At 55.0% G+C, this 18,939-nt stretch overlaps 1 protein-coding gene across 5 annotated transcripts in view; it reads left to right on the top strand.

Annotated features, from left to right (window-relative positions):
* The window catches only part of HDAC4 (histone deacetylase 4), a 301,426-nt gene that overhangs the window by 74,086 nt on the left and 208,401 nt on the right, over nucleotides 1–18,939 (top strand). The gene's annotated exons all lie outside the window — the stretch shown is intronic.

The raw sequence follows: 18,939 nt of genomic DNA, 5'->3' as shown, positions 1-18,939 counted from the left end.
CTAGTCCCGAGCACAAACTTCCCCGCCGGGTTCTCACTTTCTCATCTCTGAAACGATAGCCAGTATTCATGCAGTGCTTTCTGGATGGTAGGCCAATGCTGAGCATGCAAATGAAATTTCTTACAGAATCCTTAAAACACACCTACACAAGCAGGTACTTATATAACCCCCTTCCACTGTGAGGAAACAGGCCCAGACGGGGGGATGCCGTGCCCGGGGTCTCACAGCTGGGGGCTGCGGCTGGGATGCAGCCCAGGCAGGGCCTCCGGCGACTGGACGTCTCTGGCGTTTTTCAGCCCTTGGCTGTGTGGCCTTCACCTCCGCGTGGATGTGGGGCCTTCGCTGGGTGTTGCTCCTGGGCCTCGTGTGTTCGGTTTGTGTGGGAATATCAGAGGCGAGGGGCGGAGAGCCTCACCTTGACGCAGTGAGATGCATGCGCTGTTCCTAAGTCCCCTGTTCCGGGAGAACGTGTAAAACCCTCCAACAATCTGTTCTGTTACGATTGTTCAGAAAGAGAACTAGAAAAAAACCCACCCGGTGGTGTTTGGAACACTAAGCGTGTTTGTCAGAAAATTATCCAAGAAAGTAGGACCTCTTGGCCTGGGTGCAGATGTCAGCCAACTCAGTCACTGACTCTCTCCAGTCGCAATCACTGATCTTTGGCCTCGGGTCAGCAGCCTCCATCCAACCAACCGTCTGCCCGAGAATCCCGGCAGGGGCTGAACCTCTCCTGCCTTCGAAGTGTGGGAAGAGATGGGAAGTGCCAGGAACACAGTAGAAATTGGGGATTTCTTCAGAGAAGCGACTTCTGGGGAAGAGCCAGGTACCTGTGAACTCAGATCCGTCATCGGTTTCTAGAAGCAAGACTGATGGTGGCATTCTCTGAGATCCTGAATCATCAACTAGTTGTTTAAATGTGATGATTCTCTCATGTAGGCAGTCTAGAACAGCACAGATAATTCCTGCTGTGGGGAAATCACCACACCTCTGAGTTTACCCACAGCTCTTCATCATCTGAAAGACGGGCAACCTGATACTTCTCCGCTGCCTGCATGGTCATCTTGAATGTCCTTCAGATTCGTGGCCTGTGAGGGCAGCGACAGCTGGGTTCCCAAATGTGTTTAGGCAGTGGGCTTCAGAAAAGTGTTTGCTAAGGATTTGTCTATGCAGATTTAACTGGGCGTGTGCTCGTGTGTGTGTGTGTGTGTGTGTGTGTGTGTATAAATACATTTACATTTGAAATGCAAGTTTCATTGGTCCATTTGTCTAGGGATGGCTAGAATTTAGTAACTAAATGAAACTAAGCTGCACATATGCAAATAATTTGAACATGATTGAAAACCAAACTGAGTTCTTATTTATCCTGCCTACAAATCTGGAAACTTGTAGAACTTATTTTGGCATTCTCTTTTGAAAATAATTCATGCAGAAATAGTGTTATAGATGCGAAAATACAAAAAAAGGATAAAGAAAAAACCAGAGAGCCCTTTGCCCCTTTCCGGGCTCCGGCAGAGTGGCTTCCACAAGAGAAGGGGGAGGAGTGGGCCATCCTGCGTCAGCTCTGAGTGCCTGGGGAGGATGCCTGTCGCATGGCCTGCGGGGAGACCCAGACTCCCCAATAAAGGGAGTGCCCCACTGGACCAGGCTCCGCAAAAGTGTGTGGAAGGAGTGAGGAGTGTCCCCATCATCGCTCAGAAAATGGACCGAGGATAGAGGTTTGCCAAACAAACCCCTGACATCAGCTGCTGATACCCCTGCCGCCTCTCCGTGAAATCTGTGGCCCAGCACCTCACGTGAGCGCTTACCGCTGGGTGATGGCCCCTGCACTTAGGGAACGCAGCAGACATGGGAATAAGGACACATAAGCTGGCCGTGGCCGCATTTGTGCTCTGCAAATGGACTTCTCGTGTGGACTCAGACTAGAGAAACACTGAGCTTTCGGCCGGCCCGGAAGGTGCTGGACTCCCCTGAGTGACATGGGCACGGGTGCCGTCCAGACTGTGTGGCCTTCACCGTATGCCTTTGGCTGGGCCCTGCAGGTCACCGTGAAGACCTCGGCCCCAAATCGTTTTCATTTTCTTTCTTTTGTTTTGCTAGCTTTAGTAAACCATAGGTAGAATCCTGTGTCTGCTTGAAAATAGGCATTTGTACTGTGTTGCTCCGTGTCTGCCAGCACGAGGGGACAGCCCGGCGCTTGGGCTTCTGCCTCCTGGGACCTCTCCGCGGAAAACAGTGGTGTTTATGGAGCCCGTCAGAGGGGAACATCGTCATCTGTGTAAAACTTTTCCTCAGGCCTGGATCTCCTTTTAAAACAGCATGTCTATTGAAGGAGCAAGAAGTTTAAACAGACTTAAACAATTTATTTTGCACGCTGGGTTTTTAGGCTGTTTTTGTGGATGCCGTGTTGTCCCATCTGAGTGTCCCGGGAGCCTTGCGAATTCAGCTGGACCTGGCGTGTGAATCTGCTTTTCACATTATTAATAATGAAAGAACACCATGCCACCACCTAGCATCCCTCCCTGCTCACGGTGCGCGCAGTGTTTACTCGGCCCGCACGGCAGGAAATAAGACTTACTGCACCGGGCACGGGGCCTGTCCACGCCTACCCGGGGCCATGTGGACTGCGGGCTTCCTGGGCTCTGCCGAGCACATTTGCTGCATTCATTTCATTGACGTATGAGGGGCCAGGTTCGGCACCTCGTCTGAGGTCAGCGTCCTCCGCAGGGAGGCTAGGGTGGAGATGCAGGCCCCCTGCTGTTGGAGCCCGGCTGCCGGGTTGGTGGGCTGTGCTCGGTGAGGGGAGGCCCAGGGGAGGGAGGGCTGCGGAGGGGCTGAGGAGGGATCCTTAGTAGGTGCTTAAGGGGCAGGAGCTGCAGACCTCGAGGCTGAACATGGACAGGGACCTCAGGGGAAGGGGACTTCGGGCATCGGGTGGGTGCCAGTGTCCCCAACAGAAGGTCCAGGTCCTGGTGCTGCCCAGGAGGCGTGGGTGAGCGCCATACCCTGCTGTCTATGCAGAAAACACAGCTGCAGCAGCTTCTTTTCAAGAATGAGGAACGGGACTCTGGTTGCTGCAGGATGCAGTTTACAAATGAGCTGTTTTCACGGAAGACACGGACAGCGATCAGGGCTGACTCGAAGTTTTCACTTGACGAGCAGATCATGAAGGTTGGTTTCCTCAACTGTGAGTCAGAAAAAAAGCACTGAAAATGTTATGACCAGTGGGTTTCAAGAGGAGAACAAAGGAAAACAGCTGCAGGGAGAAAATCCCTGGGAGAGCAATGGGGCCGTGCCCATGGCCAGCGGCCACCTCTGTGCCGGCCGCCGGTCTCCTCCCCGCAGCTGCACGTCTCCTCCCACGGTGCCGGAGGTGTTTGGGGACGTTGCAAAAGGACGAAACTGGCTCCCTTGAGCGAAGACGGCAGGTCTGGGTGAGGAGAGGAAGTGAAAGTTCACCTAGGCACTAGAGAAAGACAAAAATAAACACGTTAGTGTAGATAGAAAGCAAGAAGCAATTATTTCTAATTGTCAGGCTCTGGTGGCTTCCCTGGAGCCCTGTCCTTCTGGCCACCTCAGGCCTGCCCCTGCTCAGGCCGGTGATGAGGCCTGGTGCCCACTCAGGACAACGGAGTTACCATCTCTCCGGCCCTTCCCTGCCTTGGGACTCCGTTTCCCTCTTGAGAATACCAGTTCTCATGTCCCAAACGCTCATCAAGGACCCTCTGATGGGGAAGAATTCAACCTGAGAGCCACTTTGGGGAGGGGAAAGGGGACTTGCCTTTCTTAAGAGTGAACGATTATCAGATGATTTCCTCTGTGGACGATTTTCCCCAGAGGGGGTGCGCGTTTAAATGCCCCGTGTGCACATGGCCACTGCCACCCTCAGGCCAGGCAGAAGTAGAGGACGGTGCTGTTTTCCTGGGGAGCCTGGGGCCTGGGTTTGGGGTCTAGCCAGCAGTGCCCAATGTCGTTGGGTTTCTTGGTTCCTTCCACTGCACAGCTGGAGAAGGGAGGCTATTGGAGATGTTTGGAGCCCTGGGCAAAACCAATGGGTTCCCTCCCACAAGGGAAGCGCTTCTTCCCAGGTCTGCGGGCATGTCTGTGAGCTGCCTCGAGGACAGTGGAGTTTCCCTCAGACCTGGGTTCCGTGCAGGGGTCTCCCGTCTCTGCTCCCATCCCGGCAAGCCTTCAAGGGGGGCCTGTGTGATCTGATGTCCTCATTTGGATAACAGATGAATTTGCTCGTGGTGTACTTGCCCTGACTCTGAAGCGGGCTCACCCAAAGGTCCCCGGAAACTTCCCCCTGACAGCTGCTTTGGTGACCGTCCACCATTCCCTGTGGAGGGTCCATGCGCTCCTTTGGAGAAAATGTTCTCCAGCTGGAATAGAGACCTTAGTTTTTCAGCGTGAGTCCTCCAGGCGTCCCAGTGGCTTTTTCTCCACAGACTGAGAGCCGTGGCAATACAGGTGTCTGATGTTCACTTTGCTGACTGCAGAATTGTTCCGGACTCCACGTGGTGATGACCTGCTAGTAAAGGGCTCGGAAGCCTTCTTGTTTCTTTATTTTATTTTTAAAAAAGAAAAGATGGTGGCTTCAGTCTTAGGCATAACCTCTTCGACATCAGTGGTGAGCTAGTCTTCTGTGGGGACACAGACCGTGTTCGGATCTTCTGCTTGGCACAGCAGTCGGGTAGCACTGCAGCGCTGATCGCATCTCTCCCGCACGTGTTTCCCAAAGAAAGAAGTGAGTAAAGCCTCCGCAGGATTCGGGAGCGTGGGCCTGCGTGGAGAGCCTCGCTTGGCATCGTTCTGTGTTGGCCGCTGCTCCTGTCCGAGACCTGTGGTTACTCTCAGAGCCGGTAGAGGGTGGTTACGTTCGGGCCGGACAGGCAGGAGGAACATTCCACAGGAGTGAGAAACTCACGAGCTGTAAAAATACACCACAAAACCTGTTACCATTTCTCATAGGGGCCGGGAGGGGAGGCCGACTTTGAGAGCCAGAACTGGGGGGGAGAGGGCGTGCTACCTCTTGCAGACGGCGCCCCCGGCTGGTAGGTGGAGGAGGTGGGAGACAGGCCCTCTCCCAGCAGGGGCTCATGTGGAAATGCCCAGTTCTCTGTGGAGGCTGAGGGAGGAAACGGAGGAGGAGCAGATGTGGGGATCGGCCTTCACCACAGGGGACACAGAGGAGGGTCAGACCCCCGCCTGCCCGGCCTGGATGGCCCCAGAGGGGAGAGCAGCACAGGACGAAGAGCCCTCACCCCAGGGCGGGTGCTCATGGAGCCGTGAGGACTGGCTCCTGAGCCACATGGGTGTACATGGATAGACGGCCTAAAATGAGTCATGGGCTTTTTGCTTTTCCCTCCTCCCTCCTTCAAGTGATGTGCGATCATGGAAAAGGAGAAAGCAAGAAGAGAGGAGTCTGGAAAAAGTCTGTAAGGACTGGTGAGGGGAAAACTGGGCGTTTTCACAGCTGCCGGGCCTCGCGGGGAGTCGACCGTGTGCTCGTCCCACTTGCGTGTTTGCATTCCCATTCGGTCCGGCTTCACCCACGTTCATAGAACAGAGGCCGCTGCAGCTGGGAGTGGAGGAAAAGACACCACGACACAAAGATGGCTTTGTGAACAAGGGACCTCCTGGGTCCTTTAATTCAGAACTTTCTGTGACGGTGGAAGTGGCCCGCAGCTACTCTGCCAGATACAGTCGCCACTAGCCTTGTGTGGCGATCGAGTACTCAGATGTGGCCAGTGCGACTGGGGAATAGATCGTTACATTTAATTTAATTCAAATTCATTTTAATGTAAGTAGCCACCTGTGGCTAGTGGCCACTTACAGTCCAGCACTAAGGAAGGCTCCAGAAGGAGTACTTGAGGATCTGTTCTCTGTTCAGTTATTTGAAAATAGAAGGCTTAATCCTTTTGAATTTCCTGGTTGGATTAAAAAGGAGGATTGCTTGTGTTGGGAATATTTTAACAGTGAGTGGCTGGCTGGGTGGTGTCGGCACAGTGCTGAATTTATGGCCCTTCTCGAGGCTGTTTGGAAGGGGGCACGAGAGAAAGCCTGTGTCACAGACAGGCACACTGACGGTTCCAGGCAGGGTTCATCTGGTCACAAAGAAGAGACATTCTCTCATTGGTATGTAAAAGGGGGTCCATTAAGGGAATTCAGGAGAAGTTCACAGAATACAATTGAGGAAGTCCTTGGGCAGTATTGCCCCCCCCCCCACCCCATCCCTCTCCGCAGCCCCCTCCCCGACCCCTTCCCATCTGCTCTGTCCTCAGCTGTGTCCCTGCACTGGTTTGGCTTGTCTGCTGTGTCCCTCTCATGTTACACACCCCGGGAGCAGCCAGCTCCAGCAGGGCGGGGCAGCTGGACACAGGCAAACGGACATCCAGATGGACTTTACACAGTCCGGGGTCTGTAAAGTCACTGGGAGCCAGCCAGTGTAGACAGACTTCACTCCATGATTCCACCCTTGACCCTTCTTCTCACTCAGGGGATTCTCTTTTGTTGATGCGTGTACTTCAGAACAGTCCTGGGCCAGTAAGTAAGTGTGGTCACTCCCCTGTTGAATATCAGGTGGCTGCGTGCGGCGACCTTGTCATTGCCCCACACGTGCGGGGCGGTGCTCCAGAGCGTGCGCCCCTCTTCTTGCTCGTGCACCCCGAGTGGGAGCCTGAGCTGCGCCAGGTGTCTGGGCTCGGGTGTGTGAGCACTCCGCTGGAGTTGGCGCGTCTCTTCTGGCCGCAGCGCCGTGCTGGGTCCTGTCTAAAATAGCTTACAGTCGCCGCGGTCTTTCTGAGGTTCAAAGAAGAAAGCTTGATCATTGATGCGTTGACTTTTGGGGACTGTTCATGGTGACAGGCGCCCCTCCATCCCAGTTTGTAAATATTTGACAAAGAAGGGGTGTTTCCTGGCACAATACGTGTTTGAGGAAATAACATTATCCATGGTGTGACGCAGTTTCGTCTACGAGAGGCCCTTAGTAATTGCATGAAAAGAGTTGTGTTGAGGGAGACGCCACATCCCTCCCCTGGAGGTGAAGCGTGAGGCTTTCCGTACGGCCGGTTCTGCAGAAGTGTGCTTTCCCTGTGGTTTCAGGGCTTTGTAAACGTGGCCAGTGTGTCTGTTCGTGGTGATCACCGTGTGCTGCTCGTGGGCACCGAGATGGAACGAGGACGGCGGACGGGGCTGAAGGCCCCCGAGGGTTGTGGTGAAGATAAACGAGCCTCTCCCACAAGGCGCTCAGCGCCCGGGACTCTCGAGCTCTGGTGGCTGTGCTGAACGAGGGTCGTGACGGCGAGGTGGCTGCGCCCGGGATATTTGTGGTGTGTTCACCCTCGACACCGAGGTGTCCCGGTGTCTCCCCAGAGTGAAGGGCTGTTGTGTTTATGGGTCTCTACCCTGAGTCAGGTTCTGGAAGCATCTTGTTTTGTTCCGCGTGACGCTCAGGTGCTGTGCCAGCCTGCGAGAGATCGCGGCTTGTGCAGGGGACCAGCCAGATCCGCCGGGGAGCCTGGATGGGATCCCAGGTTTGTCTGCTTCCGGAACGCGCAGACATCCCTACTGCGCCTGGAGCTTGCTTTCCTCCACGCTCTCGGGGAGGAGGATTGTGTAGTTCAGTGTTTCTCGTTTTTGTTTTAGGCTGTTGATTGTCTCATCGTGTGACTATATTGTGTGCGCATTCACCCATTACGGTTTCCTCAAACTGACAGACCCGTGATGCGTGGTCCCTCCCACGTTTTACCTAATCCCTGCCTTTTCCTGGCACCTTCTCGCCTGCGTTGGTGACAGCGATGATGGGGACGGGCACACGCGCAGCGCCGGCAGCAGCCGGGGAGGGTGGGGGCTCCAGGCAGCTGTGGAACAGACTCATTGCTCCTCGGTTGGAAGAATACCATTTACCTTGGTGTTGTGAAAATCGGCTGTCACTCACTAGGTCTCAGTTTTCTCTGGAGTTCTGGAGTGGTGACCGCAGCCTTCGTAAGAGTCTCTCTTCGTTTTTGGGTCTCTGAGGTGGTGCGGCCTGAGCAGGCCTGGCCCCGGCCTGTGTCTGGTGGGCTTTGAGCTGACCTGAGCTAGGTCTCGGACCACCATCACTGGCGTCTCTGTGGCGCGGTGGGTTTCTGCAGGGAAAGGTCTGCATGCTGGCTGTGTGGCCTGGCACCCGGGAGTTTCGTTGGCTAGTGGCAAACGGGGCCAGCCATGAGCAGGCTCCTGCACAAAGGGGTGCTGTCACGCGAGCCAGTCCTCCGGGTCAGTTTCTCGGGTGGGTGGGGGAGCTGCAGCAGCGCGAGGTGACCGCTGTCTCCTGGCCCTCGGACGGACCGGTGCGTCTGGGCCTGCGCTCCGGAGCCCTGTCTGTTCAGCTGTGGGCCGTCAGGCCAGTGTCAGAACCGATCACAGCAGTGTGCCAAACGCAGGCCCAAGGGCAGAGAGCTCCACACGCGTGTCAGTTGTGACCCTGCTGTGCCCCGAGCTGCGGAAGTGGGTGCTGGGTGCCGGGAGGGGACTCCGGACAGATAGCTCCGCTCCCAGCCTGAGCTGCTGCTCACCAGCTTGACCTGGGGCTGGTTCCCTGACCCCACGTGTCTCTCCTTCCTCTTTGTAAAGTGGGGTCGTGGTGCCAGCAACCTTGTAGGGTATCTGTGAAGAGCAGGCGCGAGGAAACACTGGATGGGGCGGCTGAGCACGTGCTGGCACGGCCACACTCGGTGGGTCTGGCTGCCCCCTGTGCTCCTTCTCCTCCAGGGTTGTGTCCGGGCTCCTGCTTGTGTGCAGAGAGCGTGCCTGCCTCTTGGGGTGACCTGGGCCCACAGAGGGGCCGGGGGGATTGTGAGGAGTAGTTGTGGGCCGGCAGTGGCCTGCCTCAAGAGCAGCTCGAGTGGGACCCAGCCAGTGTGGGGCCGGCTCTGGCACGGGGCGGTCTTGGTCACGCAGTGCCACCTGACATCTTGTCCAAAGTGGTTACTGTGCCACGACGTGGCCATTTTATGTTTTTAACTCTAAGGAGGATGTAGGGAACTTTAAACAAAAATGTGAATTAAAAAGAAAATTGGGGCCAAGTCCTAGGCCAGTGAAACTAGTCCGTGGGCTGTGGAGAGCATGTGGAAAGGGGCAGGGGTTGATGAAGAAAATGCCAGTGACGTTGGTAGGTCTGGTGATTTCCGTTTTCACGTGTGTGTATGTGTGTGCTGCTTTTAAATACCTCTGGGGAAGAGCTCTGCTCCTGCTCCGTCTGGGAAGCTCCAGAGACATGTGTCTGGGGCAGGTGCATCGGGCAGGGCCTGGCCTCCCAGCCACGGTGCCCTGTCTCTCCCGCCCACTGGTCCCTGCGCCCGCAGCCCCTGAGCCGGACGTGAGTCCGTGGAGCATGGAGCGGGACCGGTGTGCTGTCCTCCAGCGGCAGCACGGACGCCTTGTCTGGTGAGCAGAATTGCTGTTGCTTCAGAGGGGCCACGGTGACCCCACAGACCGATGGCGAGCAGGTCACCAGTGTGCAGCTCCACCCTCCGCCCTTGTTGATGGACAGACCGCGTTTCTGTTGTGCTTCGTTTCAAACGTGGCTCTTGGCTCTGTCCCCTTGGTCACCTACTTAGCAACTTCCAATGAGGAAGCAAAGGAGGACAGCTTCTTGACCATCGTGTGGCTCGTGGGGCAGCGATAGACTCGCCTGTGGTTTGGACCTGTCGGTGGGTAGTGTCCATCTCCCCCAGGAGGCGGAGCAGTGTGGGGCTCCCCCGGGCGGTGTGGGGCCCCCTCTGGGCAGGGTGGCCGTGGCAGCTGCCTCAACTTTTGGGGCAGGTGTGCTGTGCAGCCCGGGGCCCGGCCAGGAGCAGCAGATGGAAGCAGGGGCAGAGGGGCTGCCCTCTCCTGAGGAAAACCTGACATCACGAAGGAGAGCAGACAGCGTGGAGTCCTTCAGGGCTGGCCCCGAGCTCTGGGTCACCTGAGCACCCATGAACCGGGTAGCGCTGTGGCTTTCAGTGGGTCAGCGGCACCATACGGAGCACAGCGCTCTTGGGACGGCAGGACCGCGGGGTCGCATGCTCTGAGTGTTCGTGGAGCTGCAGTGCCCCTCACCCCATTTTTGGAGGTTTGGGTTGTCACCTACCGCTCTTAGGAATTTTGAGGGTGCAGGTGCACCTCGGGTCATTCATCCTGCACCTTGTTTCCAGCAGAGCTGACGCAGAGCCTCTTGGTCAGGCCCCCAAGGTGGAGAGGGGACCCAGGCCCAGACGGCTGCCTCATGCCCCCGTCCTGGCTTCCAGGGGACCTCCCTGTGTCCCTGACAGGGACAGGACGTGGGGGGTTGGGCAGACTAGTCTTTACATTAAGTATCATAAAGACAATTCTTTAAGTATAAAAATACACAGAAATGAAAGTGTTGTTATTTTTCCTGTGCTCCAGGGAACATCTTTTGGAAGCCATCTAGATCACTGTTGCGTTTCTTTGGAAGAATAATCAAGTATTGAATGCCAAGGGAGATGAGGGCAGATAGTTCCAAGAGCCTCTGATTGAGACAGGCCTGGGGAGCAGTGAGCGTCTCTAAGTTTATCTGCTGGAAGAGCTGGGCTCAGGTAGACAAACTGGGAGTCCTGTGCTCCACCCTCGCCCCCATCTGGACCCCAGGAAAGCCCAAGGCGCACTGGGAATTACCTCGGAGATTTGTTATTTAATGACTGTGTTCATGGAAGAAGGGCCAGAAATGATCAGAGAAATGTTAAGTCCTGCCACAAAACTCCTGAGGCTTCTTTTAAATGCCAGCCAGTGTTGTGACCCTGATCCCAGGAAGCTAACTGGCTTCTGAGGCTGCGGGAAATGTCGCGACCTTTGGAATCTAAGTGTCAGCTCTCAGCTGGTCGCCTACGTTTAAGAAAGAGAGACAATACCCCCTGAAAGAAGGGAAAACATCAGGTTGGGCAGTGGCTCTCCAGGGTGGGGCTGTGACCTGCCCTGCACCCCTGCTGGGCAGGGCCCCTGTCCCAGATGGTAATGAGGCCCCTCTGGGAGATGGCAGCAACATGTGTCTGCGAGGCACGTACACGGCTGGGTCCATCGGGTACGCGTGCACGTGCGCGGAGTGTGACGTGGGTGCCTGTGGGGGTGCGCCCTGCACACGCTTCCTTTCTGGCTGTGCGGGCAGAGCGCTCCAGGACAGCTGCTGGTGTCTGGCTGCTTACGGTCCTGCCCGGGTGCTGGCCTTTCCTGCCCAGGGACCTTGAGCCGTACGGGAGCCCCTGTGCCTCAGTGTCCTCACTTGCAGAACGGGGACATGGAGGCTGCTGGCATCCCCAGTTCTCTCCCTGTGAAGATGAGGTCAGTTCCTAGGAGAGCTCACTGCCTGTGAGCTCCAATTCCTGACGTAAGGGCCAGGTCGGGGAGTGGGGGCCTTGTCAGGAGCCACTGCCAGCCAGGCGTGAGTTTGCCCCGAGCTGGGAAGCATAGAGGCAGGATGCCCTAAGTCATTGGCTTGTCGCTTCCCAGAGGCTCCTCCCGGGTTTAGCAAGGAGGCGGCCGGGGAAGAGGCAGCTGCCACTTCTCGGCTACGTGCGCTCAGAAGATCGTTGGCAGTGACTTTGTTGCTCTCTCGGTTTTGGTGAGGACGTTTTCTTTAAGAAATAAAGTGAAGTTCGGTGGGAGCAGTAAACTAGACACAAAGCAAGAGATTTGTGGGAGGTACAAGCATGGACACAAAGTGACAGGTGCGTTCTCTTTGAACAAACAGTGATGCTTTGCTTTTTCCTTTTTAATCAGGGAAGTAGGAACTGTTTGTTTTAGGAAAGTTTTAAAAGAATAAACATATTTGAAGATGGGGAAAAATCCCTCCTGATCCTCTTCTAATCCCGTCACCGTAGGTCATTGCTGTGACCACACGCGTGTGTTTCTGTCCCGTCCCATTTCTGGTGTTCTTTTGTGTCTTGTTGCTTTCTCCGTAACTGGGTTCTTGATGAATATGAGATTTTGCTGTTTTGCAGTTTACACTTACCATTTTATTCTAGCCATCCTTCTGTGTTGTAAGAAAACTCTTTGTGGACGGCCGGTGGCCGTGAAAGTTGGATTGGACGGATGTCATCCCACAGGTGACCTGACCGCTCCCCCCTGTGGGACAGGCAGAGTCTTTGAGGCTCATTGTTGGTTATGCCCACCTGTTGAGGAAGAACAGGAGCCTAGCTTTTCTGGCTCTTTGCCCAGTATTGACCACCCAGTGCTCACAGTGTCCCTGAGGGAGACACCGAGGGCCTGAAGGCAGACTGGCAGCCTTGGAAGTCTCCGAAGTCACCCTGGCCTCTCCCCCCGCCCCATGCTCCCGGGCAGGCTTGTCCTGTGCTCCCTCGTCTGTGTCTAGCCCTGCTCTCATGCCTGAGCCTTGTCCACAACGGACTTCGGGGTGCCTGCACACTGCTCTGTGTCCCTGCTGCCTGCAGGAGAGGACGGCCTCACGCACCCAGAACCCCAGGCCAGCCAGGACTCCTCTTTTCCTTCACCCTCAGTGTTGCATGCATTTCTTCCTTCTCCTAAAAATCTGTTTTACCTCTCCTGCTGCTTCCTGTCCCCGTAGCCACTGCCATCTCTCTTAGAGAATGTGAGTGCACTCGGGATATCCCATCAGCCTGTCCCATGGCTTCCAGAGAATCTTTCTAAGATGTAGGTCTGTCGAGGGGCTACCCTGTGTCCCTGGGAGCAAGAACAGGCCCCCCTGTAACTCACCTACCCTCGCGGCCCCAGGGCTTTCCTCACCTTCTCTCAGGGCACATGTGTGGGTGATGTGGTCCCCGTCTGAGTCCCGGGGTGATGGAGCACATGCAGGGGCCTAGACGGCCCCCCGCCTTGCAAGAGTTAGAGGGTAGGGCTGGAGGGGAGAAAGGGGCATGATTCGAGTGGCCCCGTTCTTCCTAGAAATGTCTTCTGGTAAATTTATTTTCTTTTTCTTACTGCGAGTGGGTGATGTCAAGCCCTCCTGTTGCTTTTAGCGTGCCGGGGCCCGTAGCAGGTCCTTGTTGTCTTCTGAGGAAGGATGGAGCCAGTCTCTGCCTTCGGGGTGTTGAGGCCGTCCATTAGACGTGCTGGGACCACCTGAAGTGTGTGTCCAGGCCGGGCGGCTTGGTGTTCAGTGCAGGGTGTGGATGGACCTGAAGGGGGCAGGAGGAGGACAGCAGTGAGGGCGTGTCAGTGGCGCCCTGCGCACAGCTGGGCCGGTGCAGGAGGAGGAACGCAGTGGTGGCCCCAGGCTCCTCTGTGGGCTTGTCTCTTGACCCACAGCCCCTCTGCCTGCTTGTCCCTGGCCTCTGCTCTTATCAGGTCCCACCCTGCCCGTCAGTCTAACCCCCTTTGACCACAGAGGGTCTGGCCGCACTGCTTTAGTGACTTGCCCAGAGACCCTTGCGTCTGAGGCCCCAGCCAGCCCCACTTTTCTGCTAGGGCTTGGAGGTTGAGGACCTTGCCTCCCCCCCGGGAGCTGCCCTCAGGGGTTCGCATCCACTGGGAAAGTGCTGTGCGGCACTACTGAAATGGGTTTTTCTAGAATCCCAGGGTCTTGCGAGATGTTTACAAATTCCCCCAAAAAGCTAGGTGGGGGAAGGCAGGCCCTGAGGGCTAAGATCCGTGGGAGCTCATTCTAAAATTGGCTTTTCCAATCTGTTGTTTCGGGGAGCCTGTAGCCTATGGAGCTGCTGGTCCCCTCAAGGACACTCTGTAGGAAGAGCATTACTGAGGGTTGACTGAGCCTTTTCCAGTGCCAACTGGTGGTGGCCCTGGGGCCAGTGTTTCCCAGGAAGCAGGTGACCCTGGGTCACCAGGGTGCTGCTGCTGGCCCCACACCCCAACCTGTAGTCCAGCTGGGCAGTTCTGTTTCATTTCTAGAGGGATGTGCCCGTTTTTGTTTTTGTTTTTGTTTTTGTTTTTGTTTTTTTTAGTTAAAAAAATTAACACTGTATCTGGTAGAGTTTCCTATTTATTGTTTGGATGGTAACTGAAGGTGAAAATGTTGTTTTCTTTCCTAAACAGTGCTTTGCTTTGAGTGCTAATGGGCTGGCTTTAAAGGGGACTGTCCACTCAAAAATCCCCATTAAACCATCTCCTGGGCTCCCAAGAGTTTGCCTCCGTCCCACCCTTATTCCAAAGAAAGAAAAAAAGAAAGAACGTTATCCACCCCACTCTTCGCGGTACTTCCCATTGTGGGATGTTCCTGAACTGCACGCATTATTTGACCTGACCCGTTATTTTGGCTTGAATGTTCGGGTGGCGGACTGTCACGGGCTCTGCTAGAGCTGAAGATAACGCATCTTAAGTAAAAGGGGAGAGGTCTGTGTTTTTCTGACCCTGCCAAGCACCAAGGCTGCTCTGGTTTCTTGCTGGGGCGGCTCGGTCCCCGGTGGCCCCGCGGATTCCTTGGCCCGGCGCTCTGCCCCGATGGTGTTTACCCTCTGCTGCCATTCTCCTCGCAGCTCTCTCAAAGGTCTTTGCGTCACGCCTCGAACAAACAACAAATGCTGAAAGGGTTTGTGTTCTCACCGCCTAAGAGCAGCCAGAGCACTTTGTTTACTTCGAGGCCAGGCCTGGGGGGGCCTCTGGGCCTCCCTGGGACTGTGTGTATGGAGGCGGAGGGGTGGCATGGCAGGTGTTCCTGGGAAGGCTGCCGCTGCCCGGGCTCCTGGACGCCAGGGCTCTGCCTCCAAGGGCACTGCCCAGCACCCCACGTCCAGGGCCCCAGCCACCACCCCAGTGCACCCCTCCTGCCCTCCAGCCCAGGGACCCTCAGGGAGGCTGCAGACAAAGGACTGGGCAGCCAGCCACTTCCAGGAGCCCCTGCCAGCCTGAGTTCAGCTGTACCAGGCCCTCTGGAGCTTAGGCCTTTTTTCTAGAAGGTGCTGGTGGACGTTTTAAATCTTCTCTACGATATTTAAAATATGTGGACTTAGAAGAGCAACTAAAAAGCACCCACATAGACATTTCCAGTGCTGCACCCCCCACCTGCCAGCCTGCGCTGTGAAGTAGAAATTAACCTAAATTAGGAAGATAATTGTCCCCGTGTTAATTGTAGGTTGTCCTTTAGAGCTGTTTTCATTGTGAGGCCTCAGCAGCAGGCTGGCTCCGGGCCCTACCGGGGCTTCCTACTCATCGGCACCCCTTCGAGTCAGAGTTCCAGAAAGGAGCCTATTCCCGAGGCGTCCTCTTGCTCCACAGTCTCTAGGTGACATTCTCGTGAGGTCCCCACGTTGGCTTTGTGCCCCCCAGACCCCCACCCCCACCCCAGGATGTCCCTCCCTGAGGTCTGCGAGGCTCTTTCTGCACACAGGCGACGCACACAGACACCCGGCTATTTTCAGCGTGCGCGGTTGGTGTCACAGCTGTCATGGCCGGCCACAGTCTCGCACTTGGCTCTGGGGGCTGACGCCAGCTCTGGCAGGCCAGTGGCCTTGACCTCACAGCCCTCCTTGCCACGGTTTAGGGTCCTTCCGTTGCTGCCTGTCCCTCTCAAGCCTTCACAGTAAAAATCCTGTTGGCCCTAGTGATGGTTCTGTGCGGGGTTTCCCACTTGGAAGCGCCCAGGTGAACTGTGGGCCGCCCCTGTGCTCTGCCCACACCGCCAGGTGTAGGCGGGGGACCCTCTGAGCTGCTTTTTTCCTCTTTTGGTCAGTTTTCTTGTTCCCTGGCTCACTTGCTTTGTCAGTCATGACTGGGTAACACTTGTAAAGTAAAAATCTCAATCCCTGTCCTCCCCAGGCGATGAGTAACTGCTGAATGAATGATGTAAACCCCTCCTTTTCTCCCCAGTGGCCGTGTAGACAGTGTGGCAACAGGATGTAGTGTTGTGTGTGGTGTGTGTGTGTGTGTGTCTGTGGTGTATGCGTATGTGTCCTGTGTGTGTGGTGTGTGTATACGTGATATATGTGTGTGATACACGTGTGATGTGTGTGTGTGGTGTGTGTGTACGTGATATATGTGTGATACACGTGTGATGTGATGTGTGTGTGGTGTGTGTACGTGATATATGTGTGACACACGTGTGATGTGTGATGTGTGTGTGGTATATGTGTATGTGATCTGTGTGTGTGGTGTGTGTGTACGTGATATATGTGTGTGATACACGTGTGATGTGTGGTGTGTGTACGTGATATATGTGTGTGATACACATGTGATGTGATGTGTGTGTGGTGTGTGTACGTGATATATGTGTGATACACGTGTGATGTGTGATGTGTGTGTGGTGTGTGTGTACGTGATATGTGTGTGTGATACACGTGTGATGTGTGTGTGGTGTATGTGTATGTGATCTGTGTGTGTGGTGTGTGTGTACGTGATATATGTGTGTGATACACGTGTGATGTGTGTGTGTGGTGTGTGTGTATGTGATATATGTGTGACACACATGTGATGTGTGATGTGTGTGTGTGGTGTGTGTACGTGATATATGTGTGTGATACACGTGTGATGTGTGATGTGTGTGTGGTGTATGTGTATGTGATCTGGGTGTGTGGTGTGTGTGTACGTGATATATGTGTGTGATACACGTGTGATGTGTGATGTGTGTGTGTACGTGATATATGTGTGTGATACATGTGTGATGTGTGTGTGTGTGGTGTATGCGTATGTGATGTGTGTGTGTGGTGTGTGTGGTGTGTGTGTACGTGATATATGTGTGTGATACATGTGTGATGTGTGATGTGTGTGGTGTGTGTGTACGTGATATATGTGTGTGATACACATGTGATGTGTGTGTGGTATATGTGTATGTGATGTATGTGTGTGATATGTGCATCATGTGTGATACGTGTATGATACGTGTGTGATGTGTGTGTGGTGTGTGGCTGATGAAGGTGGTGTGTGTGCTGTGGGGGGGGTTGTGGGGTGTGTGTAGGCAGGCAGCCCTCTGTTGCTGCAGCTTGCTCTGTCTCTTACTCTTAAGATAGATTCTCCAGATCGTCTGTCCCTCCAAACTCCCTCTCAGTGACATTGAAGGCTCCCAAGGTTGTCGATTTTACCACCTATCTGCCTTTCACAAATACAGAAGTGTCCTTCAGCAATGTGAAATGGGCTGCTCATTGCTGCTGTGTGTCCGCATCGCCCGGCTGGGCGTCCGCGTGGTGGGGGCTCTGTGTCCTCATCGCCGCGGCTGGGCGTCCGCGTGGTGGCTGGGCGTCCGCGTGGTGGAGGCTCTGTGTCCTCATTGCCGCGGCTGGGCATCCGCGTGGCGGCTGGGCGTCCGCGTGGTGGGGGCTCTGTGTCCTCATCGCCGTGGCTGGGCGTCCGCGTGGTGGGGGCTCTGTGTCCTCATTGCCGCGGCTGGGCATCCGCGTGGCGGCTGGGCGTCCGCGTGGTGGGGGCTCTGTGTGCGCATCACCGTGGCTGGGCGTCCGCGTGGTGGGGGCTCTGTGTCCTCATCGCCGCGGCTGGGCATCTGCGTGGCGGCTGGGCGTCCGCGTGGTGGGGGCTCTGTGTGCGCATTGCCGTGGCTGGGCGTCCCCATAGTTGGACATCGAAATGGAGGATGAATTAACTCAGAAGTTGGGGAATGAACTCGGAAGACGGAGTAAGGTCTCATAATACGGCAAATGTTAGCTCATATTTGGAAAAGAAATAATGAATTAAATGTAGTAAAAATTATTGATTAGTTTTGGGATTTTAAATTAAGAGACTTTCTGTTGATAAAGCCAGTTTTTGGGATCCAAATGTGTATTAACTCTTGAAAGCTCCGTTCTGTCTGGGTGCTCTGACTAGGAAGTGACACATATTTTCTGTAGCTGACAGAGCCTCATTCATTTTGTTCTCTCTTTTGCTTTGCTTAAAGCTGAAGTGGTGAGCAAAGATTATGAGGCTTTTTAAAAAGCGGCCGTGGTGGTGACCGCCAGAGGATGGGTTGTGACTGCAGCAGGAGTTACTGTAGGTCGGTGCACCCCTCGCAGGGTAGGGGAGCTGAGTTTCCGGAGGCGGGCTCCTGCTTCTCCTAGGCTTTAAGAGTCCTCTTTCCATTTTTGATGGCACAGTGCCGGGCACACATGCGGTTGGGATTCAGTGAAGGCTTTGTGAGGAAAGGAGGAAAAACCTGTTACTTAAAACATTTGCTTTTGCTTCCTTGTTGGGAAACACACAAACATGCATATTTTAACACAAAGAAAGGTTGACCTGCAGAAGTTGTTCCTCCTAAATGACAACTTGCCTGAGCCAGGAGCAGACCTTTCCTTTTGTGGTTGGTGCTTATTGAAAACAAAGCGGCAGCAGAAACCTTTGAGGCCTGCGGATCATGAAGGTCACCTGTGTTTTTCCTCCTCCGTCTCACAAGTTTTGTGTCATGTTCAAGTCTGATTTTTGTGTGTGGTGCAAAGTAGGGATTCATTTTCTTTTCCCATTTCGACAACATGAGTATGAAACGTGACCCCCTTTCCCAGGATGGCCACCCGGCTGGAGCGGAGGTGAGGTTTGTTCTGTTCCCGTCCCCCGTGCCGGCCCAGCAGTACGGGAGCAGGATGGAGGCACGGGCTTCCTCTGCCCCCACCTGCCTGCTCTGTCCCGCTCCTCCCGCGAGGGTCCCCGGGGCTCTCTGTGCATGACTTCTCCAGAGATGTGAGTGCACTGGACAGGCTCCTGTGACAAACCAAGGTGGGGGCGCCTGGGGGGTGCAGTCGGTGGAGTGTCCGACTCTTGGTTTGGCTCAGGTCCTGATCTCAGGGTCGTGAGATGGAGCCCCATGTGGGGCTCTGCACTTCGTGGGGTGTTCTCTCTCTCTCTTTGCCCCTCCCCCTTCCCCATGCACGCACATGCTCTCTCTCTCAAATCTTAAAAAAAAAAAAAAAACCTAAGTGGGAATTTGAGTGGAGTTGCATTGAATATATGGGTGAATTTGGAGAGAATTGGCGTCTGTACAGTGCTGGGTCTTCCGGTCCTTCGTGTGCTTGTCTTCCACGGATTAGTGCTTCTTTAGTGTCTTCCAACAGATTC

This window comes from Ursus arctos, unplaced genomic scaffold, assembly GCF_023065955.2.
Source record: "Ursus arctos isolate Adak ecotype North America unplaced genomic scaffold, UrsArc2.0 scaffold_1, whole genome shotgun sequence".
In the NCBI taxonomy this organism is placed as follows: Eukaryota; Metazoa; Chordata; class Mammalia; order Carnivora; family Ursidae; genus Ursus; species Ursus arctos.
The sequence above is the reverse complement of the archived record's forward strand: the minus strand, read 5'-3'. Positions and strand labels throughout refer to the sequence as shown.